Raw genomic sequence first — 10,749 nt, 5'->3', positions numbered from 1 at the left:
GAAGAGTTGACTTAGTTGCTTATAGCGGAAAATTAATTGTCATCGATGCAGTCTACTTTATCATCTTTCATCATCAGAGTTTTTCTACAGAAATTACCACACACCGGCTTTTTTGTTTGTTTGTTTTGGGTTTTTTTTTTTCTTTTCTTTTCTTTTCTTTTTTTTTTTTTTTTTTTTTTTCTTTAAAACAAAAGGGGAAAAAGTATTTTGTAGGGCTTGGGAGTTTCTGGAGATTTCGCTTTCACCCTAACCATACTACCTACCCATTTTTGGTCTTCAGATAACTGGATAACGAACACTGAAGGTAAGGGAATAGAGCGTGTTACACAGAATGTAGAGGCCTTTGTCACACAAAGGAGAAGTGAAGTCCACCAGGACACATTCCATGGGCATCTTATATGTTTGCAGGTTCACAGAACAAAACATAAAATGAGTGGCAGTTTCCCAAATTTTCTCGTGCAAGACAGCACCGTAGAACCAACCCTTCGTTTAGCTTTTATTGTTTCCAGTATTTGAAGAATATCTTGTGCAAGCCGTTACAAATAGCTTCAATTCAGGAGGGCATTCTCTCCACTGCCCTGCATCAGGGTTATTTCCAGTACATTCTTATATTGCTGTAAAGTGACCTGACTGATGACCGGGTCAGTAGGATTTTCTAAGAAAGAGTGTGTACCAAGCTATAAAGGTTTTGTTTCCATATTTAAGAAGGTGAAGAGAGTAGATAGACGATGGTTCCTCGTGATTAGCACCCCTCCCAAGCCCCATCTCAGTTCCATCAAGGTAAAGACACAAAATTATACCACTGTGTATATTAGCAGCATGATAACAGACTCTGAGCATTGTTGTAAGACTATTTCCTATCCCTGCAAGATTTGAGAGGGATGCCCGTCTACTGGCCACATTAGCAATTACTCTCTGGTCTGCACTATAAATAAGGAAACTGAGTTGGAGATAGTAAAAGTCAGTATTCTTAATCACAGAACCACCGCTGCAGTTTAAATTGCACTTCTTGCTTATGGGGATTATGTAAAACCAATAATAAGAGGACGACCTGGAAACAATTGAGTAGCCGTAGCATGACTGTTACCCTGCGTGCAAAAATCAGAGAAACACAAAGAAGGGAAAAGGGAGTTATTAGAAGAAGCAGTACAAAGCAAACAGCACAAAGCAAAGAGTCCATAGATGTGATTTCAAGTAATTCAGTGAGTTTCTATACAGTGCATAGCTTTCAGCTTCAATAAAAAGCCAATTATTAATCCTGCAATTACCCAGCCTTATCAGCACTGCCCACACATGCTGACTATGGCTAGAGTTCTAGATGATATTCTTTTCATTAGTGTGGCCAAAGGGAAATTTAATTAGAGATACATCTCTTGAATGGACAAAGGAAAATATAAGGATTAACAAATTAATCCTAACGCTTAATTACATTAAAATGTTTATCATTCCGTATAGGAAATATTGACACTCTAGCTAACCTCCTCTCTATGTGTTCTCGCTTCTATAACAGTCAAAACACTATTTTTGAAGAGGAAAAAAGGTGGGATTTCCTTCCTGCCAGCTTGCGTCCTGCACAGGAAGAAATAATCAACCCAGTTTATTCTGGACCCTATCAGTTCCTGACCACATTCCGTAAATGCAGGCGTTCGGAAGAAAACAAACTGGTACACAGGTAACAGAAACCCAGCGATGTACTGATGGAGAGATAGGGAAACGGTGACTAATGAATTCAGGTAAGTCTACAATCAAGTGATGGGAAGAAACCCCGGGTGGGATCTTTAAAGAGAGAGGTACACTTGCATCACAAACCTGTAGCACCCGAGACAACAACTAAAGTCCTCCAATAAACTGCAATCTCTGCCTGCCCACCTCATCCTCAGCTTCTTTTTCCTGGCCTTCCTCACTGTCTGCACGTTAAGATAACTCAGGGGATTGCTCAGCTGTCTAAAAATAAGGCCCAGCTCTCCGGTTGTAGAACACCCACTCACACCTTTCCGTGTGTCTGCTGGAACTTCACTATTATTGTTTTGACATTTAAGAAACAGATGCACGTTTTTCACTTTGGAGGGCAGACATCTGTTTTTCAGAATTCTTTCCAGAAGCTGGAGCTTTCGAGCAGGAGCCTATTAAATTAAAGAAGCCCTGCCATCTCGCCCCCTACTTGTGTCCCTCCATGGAAACTATCTCCAGAAACAGGACAGAGAAACTTATGAATCAGCTTACAAGCAGGAAGGCTCTCCTGGCGTTGATTAAAAAAGTCCCTACAATGTTCACTCCAAAGTAATCTATGCTAATGCAATTTAGTAGGAAGAAGGGAAGAAGGAAGTGGAGCTTGGAGCTGCCATCTATGGAGAGCTGCCTGAGGAGCCAGGGAGCCCAGAACTTCAGAAAAATTGCATAATTCCCATGAAAATTAATTCTGTCTGTTTTTATTAAGAAAAATCTAACCTAAAGTGCATATAATCATTTGTGTCTGGTTCTGGCATGTTGAACACCCTGGTGAAAGGGGGTGGGGGGCGGTGTTTTATGAAACGTGCATGGGAGGAATTCTTTTTTTGTGTGTTGTTTCATTTGGGCTTCATTTTAGGAGGGGGTTCTGTTTTGATTTGACTCTGGAAAGTAGACATTGCCAGCTCCATCAAAGTGGAGTTTCCAAAATATGAAATTGCAAAGCCCTCAGAACATATCTAGTTCATCTGGAATTTGTAAATATATTAACTCGCTATTCTCCAGGGGGAAAATGGTATGTTTTAGATGAATTTTGGATGTAAATTCTAAACAGGTGGACAGAGCAGCAGGGAGGACGATAGCAGGCTTTCCGCAGGGGGCCCACACCACATAGTTGTAGAAAATGAATCACAGGGATTGGTGGTAAAAGAAATCAGATTTGCCAAGCCGAATATTTATATATGAAAGGAGCATGAATGCTCAGTAAATTATAGATCGGGGATTCAAAGCCATGCGTCCAGAGCCACAGTCACGCAGACTCACTGCAAGCCACTAACGGGCCTTCAGGAAAACAATACACACAGTTTTAATTTAATTTTCCAAAATTTTGTGCTAGAGCCTGAGCCTTCATATGGTGAAAAGCATCTCTCCCTATATACAGACTGCACACGTGCCTGGGAGCAAAGTTGTTTTTTAATTACAAACATTTGTGAGCTTCCCCGCTGATGACACCATTTGTGACACTGGCAGGAACAGAGTTCAAATGGAGAGGTGATGAACTTTACATCCCTCCTAGTTAAATAATACCGAAGACAGCAAGGGAGTCCCTGTGTCATTTTCTAGCAAGGTACAAACTGTCCCGAGAATAAATAGCGGATGTTGTTTTTGGTGCCACACTCCCAGTGGGGACACAGATATTTTTGTGGAATTTCCATTTATTGCTGGCATTCCAAGAAATGGCAGTTTGTTTGTCTTCTTCCGAGTTGGCAATCTGCAGGAAGCTTGAGAGTTTTGTTGGAAAAAAAATGCATTTTAGCACTTTCAAAACATTGGAAGTTCGACGTCTCGATGGCCTTGGTTTACGAGGCTTCTTGAAGCGTCACAGCCATAAATGAAGAAGGCTCCTCGGCGACATTTGCCTTGGCACAGCCCTCTGATCCTCCCAGGTGTTTTGTTCTGCATGACAAGCAAAATAATGATAATAACATAATTAAGATTTACTGAGCATTTACTACTTACAAGACACTGGATTAAATGTTTTGCATTCATTATCTCACTTAATCCTCACTCTAACTCTGGGAGTTAGGTAGCATTATTATCCCCTTTACAAAATGGATGAGGAAGCTGTAGTTTGAAGAGGTTAATTAATTTGTCTGAGATTATTCATTCTAATCATTGGCACCGCCAGACTCAAAGGTAGAGTTCTCTGACAATAAAGCCATCTGAGGCTTCTCCGTGCAAAGTGAACTGACCCTTCTCCCAGTCGATCAATTTAATTTTCACTAAAGTGCTGTTGCGGAGTATTAGCTTTCAAAAATTATCTCCAAAAATGTGGTAAGCCTATGTTGCTTGACTTCATTGACCTTGGGTTTTCCTGGACCCTGCGGACTCTTCTCTTCCCCAGTTCTCTTATCCCAGGTAAATGAGGAAGGTGATGGCCCAGCACTCATTGCTCAGCCAACTTCGGAGCTGTTGTTCAGAAGTGTTCAACTGCCAACTTCTTCTCACTGGAGCCTCCGCTCTGGGCAGCCCAAGGAGACAAGACCTACGTGGTCTATTCCTGACAGTCCTCATCTAAATGACAACAAAGTCCAGTCTTGTAAGTTCCCCCATAGAACAGGGCTCTAACCAGATCAAACACCAAGGCAGTGATCCTAGATCCACATTTATCCTAGATGTTTGTAGGTGGGAGTTAGACCACCATTTGTCCCGCCTTCTAATGGTGGAGGGTCACACGTAAGCTCTTTGTGGACCTCCAGAGGATATCTCTACTACAGGTTTGATGAAAGAGGGCAAGAAATTCTCTCACAACTGGGATGACCGAAAGCATGAAACCCAAAACACAGTCTTTATGAATATTATGTCCTCATAAGAATTATCCCTCATTCACTCTCATGAAATCTCAAAGTAGCTGAGGAAACTCAAAATTTTTAGATTAGATTCTATGGAATTTATCTTGTAAGCATGCATTTGGTGATAAGGCAAAGATTTTAGCACGTTTTATGTAAGTGGCTAACAAAAATTTCCATTTTTGATGTCCTGTTATATCATTATACTTATATAGTTATGTTTTTACTTGTACCAGTTGCTTCAGTTTATTATTTATCTTTCAAGGATGGTTCTTTGAGTTTATTAAATATTACATTTGTTTATGCACTGTAATTAATGTCTTCCTTATTGTTATTCATTGTTTATAATTTTTAAAATAATATAAAACAATATCGATTTATAAATATTTAACCAAATCTTTAATTAAAAACCAAGGCTAGGCCTTGGAAATGTAATGATTGAGTCTACATGCATGAATTGTAGGGTTTTGAGCATATGGTGTCAAGTTTACCTTCTAGGAAGTACTATTATAGTATCTTTTTATTTTCTGTACCAATAGAAAGTAGGTATTATAATTTTCAAATATATTTGATCTTTTACTGGATTAATTTAAAAGCATAGGGATTACCATGCTTATATTTAAGATTTTGCCTTCTTTTATTATCATTTAGGGTTTACAGGGTTGAAATTTAACATATTATTTCAAAAGAAAAAACATGTTTAATGGCATTAAAACTTTCAATATCTTTTTTTAAGATTTTATTTATTTATTCATTAAAGACATGGAGAGGGAGAGAGAGAAAGGGAGAGAGAGACAGACAGAGACACAGGCAGAGGGAGAAGCAGGATCCCTGCAGGAAGCCTGATGTGGGACTCGATCCCGGGGTCCAGGGATCACACCCTGAGCCGAAAGCAGATGCTCAACCACTGAGCCACCCAGGCATCCCTATCAATTATCTTTTTGAATATCACTCTAATACTGGATTACTTAAAATGAATAGATAAAATGATAGGAAATACTATTGTTAAGGTTAAATAATCTATTATTACTTCTTACCAAAACAAGTATAAAAAGTGAAATTCTTTGTGCAAAACATAAAATATCCCCTCTCCTTTTAAAGAAACTTCCATTCTTTGGACTGGAATTGTCCATTATTTCTTTTCTCTATTTTTTTCTTTTCTTGGAGTATGCAGGACTTATTCTGCTAGAGTTATTAATGTGTCAGCATTTCCATCCTTTTTGAGAGGTTTATAAATCAGCCATAAAAAATGTGATGCTGGCGTAAACTTGGCATATATTCTTAGCCCAGAAGCATTATTTTTTTCACACTTTTTAAATGAAATAGTTTGGCTGCTATGAACCTACAAAAAGGCGAAATCTAAATGTTTTCTGACTCTATATGTGGTATGCCCTTTTCCTAAAAAGATCTGTTCAACAAAAAGGAAAGGAAAATGTAGAGACAGTTCAAGATAACAGCTTTGGGGAAGTCATTACAAGTTTGCCCTGTCAAAGATTTCTGTGTTAATAGCTTCATGTGTACATCAATGCATACATAATAATAACTTTACAACTTGTCTGACTCCCACTTAGGCAGCAATGGGGAAACGTATTCAAGAGAGAACAGGCAACCTACAAGCTGAGGTATGTATTTAAACATTTTAACTACTGAAATCCTTTCTTGTTATCACCCACGGTTTGGTAACCAAAGCTCTATAGCTAATAGAAGAGAGCATAGCAGACGTGTCAACATGTTACAGAAAAAAGAAAGTATAATCTTCTCTCTATGTAGAAAAGTCTACACAGTGCTCTAGTTTCTTGGAGTTGGGGGCCAGGAGACGTGAGGGGACAAAAGGAAAAGAAAGGTTTCAGTATTATTGCTACTTAATGCTTTTTATCTTATTTTATTTTATTTTTAAAGATTTTACTTATTTATTCATGAGAGACACACAGAGAGAGGCAGGGACGCAGGCAGAGGGAGAAACATGCTCCCTGCAGGGAGCCCGATGTGGGACTCGATCCCAGGACCCTGGGATTGCGACCTGAGCCGAGGGCAGATGCTCCACCACTGAGCCACCCAGGTGCCCCTACTTAACATTCTTCAAACTTCAGAAAAAGTCTGAGGCATTTTTTTGATTATTTTAAAGTGCAAAGGCACTCAAATAGATAATAAAAATTGTCTTAGATGCAGTATTTCTGTAATTATCTCATTTATAAAGCTTTCGTTGAAGTATTAACCACATAATCATTGAAAAGCAATTAAGAAGAATTAAAATATGTTTGTCAGTTCCTTTCCTCCTCCTACTTGTAAGATAAGCATTGTCCAAATAGTAATAACTAAGAGAAATTATATAGTTTTACCACATAGCTGATAATCACAAGTTAATAAGACTAAAGTAAGTCTGTAGTGTTGGTTTGAAGTGAATCTTCTGTATCTTACATTTCAAAGGGGAAACTGAGGTGAACCATAATAGGGTAATCATTCCCTAAGGGAATTCACTTTGTCAGTGAAATACTTAATGTCTCACAAGAAAATCACCAAAAACCTCTGGACACAGTTCATTGACCTTGAAGAGATTATATTTCACTTCCAAAGATTGCCAGGTTGTTTTATCAAGAGTAGACCTCAAGTAATATCTGATTTTATTTTATATCCCTACTCTAGAAAATTTCCTCCCTATTAAAAATATAGGAAATAGAAAGAAAATCTTGGATGGAGAATAATATCATCTAAATGTAAAAGGAAAGAAGTTTCCTAGTATTTTTCTTTTTTTAGTTTCCTAGTATGATAAAGTATTGCCCAGTTCCTTATATCTCAAAGAACAAATAAGATGTTTCACATCCATACCTGGATGGATTTTGACTTACTCTCATTTCATAATAAATCAACCATTTTCCAATCACAGATTCTATTCTCAGGTCAAAAACTACTCATTAGCAATGTTATATAACTTTTTTTACAATATATAATACACTGCACACAAATCATTTTTGAGGGCCATATGAAAATAATTCTGATTTAAGATTTAATTCATTGTTATTATAATCTATAAACTTTCTGACAATTAAAAGGATAGCATACTGATTAGATTTGTTTTCCTCTCTACATTTCTTCATAACAGAACTATTCAGGTCTACAATACAAGGAAATATTTAACTTGTGTTTCATTCAATTTTAGATCTGTAATCAAGACTCTCTACTGGCTACAGGGCCAGTAACAGGCCAAGAACTGTTTATCTGCAGAAGAGATCAGAGTTTTGCTCCAAAATCCCAAGGTCCTGTGCGATAACTCACCTACAAGGACTTCCCAAAGGCTCCAAACAGCATCTCTGTCCACCACTGGCACTTAAGCCCCATTGGATCTGCTGGATCATGTGGTCCTGGTGATAGAGCAGAGGCCACAGCCGCCTGGATCTGCTGCAGAGCTTTCTCTTGTTCTGTGCCTCACTCAAAACCAGCAGCTCTTTGCATCTATCAACAAATAGTCTGGAGTAACACATCCAAATGAGGAATTTGATGCTTCCAAAACCAAAAGGCTCACTAGGCATTGTGCCTTGTAGCGGGGGTAGGGGTGGGGTGTGACATGTGACTAAATATATGTGTACATGCATGTGTGCATGCACTTCCAATCCTGCCTTTGAGAAATAGGATCATCCCTTTCTTTACGAAGAGGAAAATGGATTTGAAGGTTAATGTAATTTGCTCTGAGTCACTTACATAGCAAAGAGCAGAAAGAAAGTTCGAGCATAAGATACATTTGGTCTATTTGAAAGATTGTGTTCTTTCAGTTACATCCTACTTTTTTTTCCTTGTACCCTCTCCCCTCTCTGGCTCTATGGAAAAACTAGGCACTGTCGAGTAGCAAATACAACAATGATTAAGTGCATTCGTTCACTCGTTTAACATATTTTGTTTATAATTTACCACTTGTTAGGCCTACACTTAGCATTGCGAATATAAATGTTAAAAGATATCATCATTTATATCCTCAAGGAGCTGAATCTCGTGCAGAGACAAATATTCAGACTAGAATTATGTATTAGTTATATGGATTGCCCTAAAAAGAAATGTGGTCCCAGATTCAGTGGTGGGCAAAGGGAGAAAGAAGGGGGTGTGGGTGTGTGTGCATCTTGATTGGAGTAAGGGAGATCTATATTAAGAGACAAAAAAATGTGTAAAAGTTGCTGGCGTTATAAGAATTATAAGTACCTTGGTATTGCTAGAATGTATGTATATAGAGGAAAGAGATAGAACAAACTAGACAGGCAGTGGCGCCATCAAACGGAGCTATCTGTATGCAATATGGATTGGAAGGCTTGAAATATTTTGAGCACAGGCATGGGGAGAAAATGATAGAATCTGGACACTAAAAATAATACTCTTTGGTCAATGTGGAGACTGATTTTGAAGTCATGTGATCTACTGCAGGTGAGCTGTGCCCCTTATGACAATTAAAAAGACATAACTGCAAAATTCTTTGCCACTCTCCTAATCAAGAGATTGAGTCTTTTAAATACAGAGAACACACTGGAGGTTGACGGAAGGGAGGATAGTAGGGGGCTGGGTGAAATAGATAAAAGGGATTAAGAGTACATTTAATCTTGATGAGCCCTGACAAATATATAGAATTGTTGAATCATTATACTGTACACCTGAAACTAATATAATACTGTATGTTTATCATAGATGAGAGATAGATAGATAATAGATAGATAGATGATAGATAGATGATAAAAGAAGTTGAGTCTATTTATCATCCCTTGAACCTGAAAAGAGAAGGGGAGATAAAAAGTTGGTAGGTGAATGTAATCAGCCAGTAAAGATTACTGTAAGCCTTGTCTAGGACAAGCCTTAAAAATGGAAAGTAGATGTTAAATATGAGAAATACTTAAGACATAAAACTCTAAAGAAGCATACAATTTGGTGGTGACAGACTTGTAGATAAGAATCTATAATGAAAAGCAGAATGTAATAGAGTTTAATACAGTAACAGCCACTATGCCCCAAAGCACGTAGCAGACACCGTTGGTCCATTACTCCAGTCCTCCGGGTGCTCACCTTTCCAGACTTGCAAATATTGTCCACCCTGCCTGAGGACTTTGGCATAGCTCTTCTGCTGGAAACTTCCAAGAGTCAGTGCCCCTATGAGCAGCCTTGAGCCAATGATATGTTAGAGTTTCAGGATACGTAAATACCTTACCAGGCTCATGCCTTGGGTGTGATAATCCTGAGGACTTTTCTAGTTGATCTCCCTAAATTCCTAGAGGAACTGAGGCCCAGTAGCCCACAGTGGTGACCAAATCATTGACGTACCCTATTCTGCCTTCCTCAGCCCCGATGAGTGACTTCTGTGGTCTCTTTACGATAAACCATGCTCACACAGGTCCTGGCCTTAAAATGATCTTTCGAAAATTTCTATAAGCCAATAACAGGTAAAGAGATTCAATTTGTAATTTTGAGATTTCCCACAAACAAAAGTTCAAGTGCAGATGACTTCATTGGTAAATTCTGCTAAACATTTCAAGAAGAATTAATAAATTCTTTTTTTTATAAATTCTTCCAAAAAATAGAAGAGGAGGGAACCCTTCTCAATTCCTCCTACGAGGTTGGTATTACCATGATACTAAAGTCAGACAAAGCCATCTCCAGGAAACTGTAATGTAATGGTTATTACATTAAAATCCTCAACAAAATATTGCTAAGCAAATCCAGCAACATATAAAAAGGAATATAAACCATGAAAAATCGTGATTTATCTCAAGAATGCAAATTGGCGTAACATCTGAAAATCAACATAATACACTATGTTGATAAAAGGAAGGACAAAAACCATACAATCACTTCAAAAGATGCAGAAAAAGTAAACAAAATCCAACCCCTTTCAGGATAAACATCCTTAACAAACTTGTAATCAAAGGGACCTGTGTCAACCTGTTAAAGGACATCTACCAAAAAATCTACAGTAACGTTACACTTGACAGTGAAGACTGGATTCTTTCCCCTTGATAGCAGGCACAAGACAATGAAAACCAGTGTCTTCTGTTTACATGGTATTAGACATCTGGGCTGGGGCAAAAAATCTGGGGAATGCCTCCTAATGGGTATGGGATTTCTATTCGGGGTAATGAAGTGATCCAAAATTAGATAGTGAAGGTGATTGCACAATACTATGGATTTACTAAACACCACAGAATTATACATTTCAACAATGAATTTTGTATATGTGGATTATACCTCTACAAAGTTATTATTA

At 38.1% G+C, this 10,749-nt stretch overlaps 1 long non-coding RNA gene across 1 annotated transcript; it reads left to right on the top strand.

Moving 5' to 3' along the window:
• The first annotated feature begins 1,601 nt into the window (after nucleotides 1-1,601).
• On the top strand, nucleotides 1,602-8,382 carry LOC144318008 (uncharacterized). Its single transcript, XR_013383868.1, has 4 exons — nucleotides 1,602-1,733; nucleotides 4,073-4,267; nucleotides 6,089-6,139; nucleotides 7,675-8,382. It is a non-coding gene; the product is annotated as an uncharacterized LOC144318008 (long non-coding RNA).
• Nucleotides 8,383-10,749: the final 2,367 nt, after the last annotated feature.

The sequence above is a fragment of the Canis aureus genome, chromosome 8 (assembly GCF_053574225.1).
Source record: "Canis aureus isolate CA01 chromosome 8, VMU_Caureus_v.1.0, whole genome shotgun sequence".
NCBI classification, from domain to species: Eukaryota; Metazoa; Chordata; class Mammalia; order Carnivora; family Canidae; genus Canis; species Canis aureus.
This window is presented reverse-complemented; position numbering and strand designations above follow the sequence as displayed.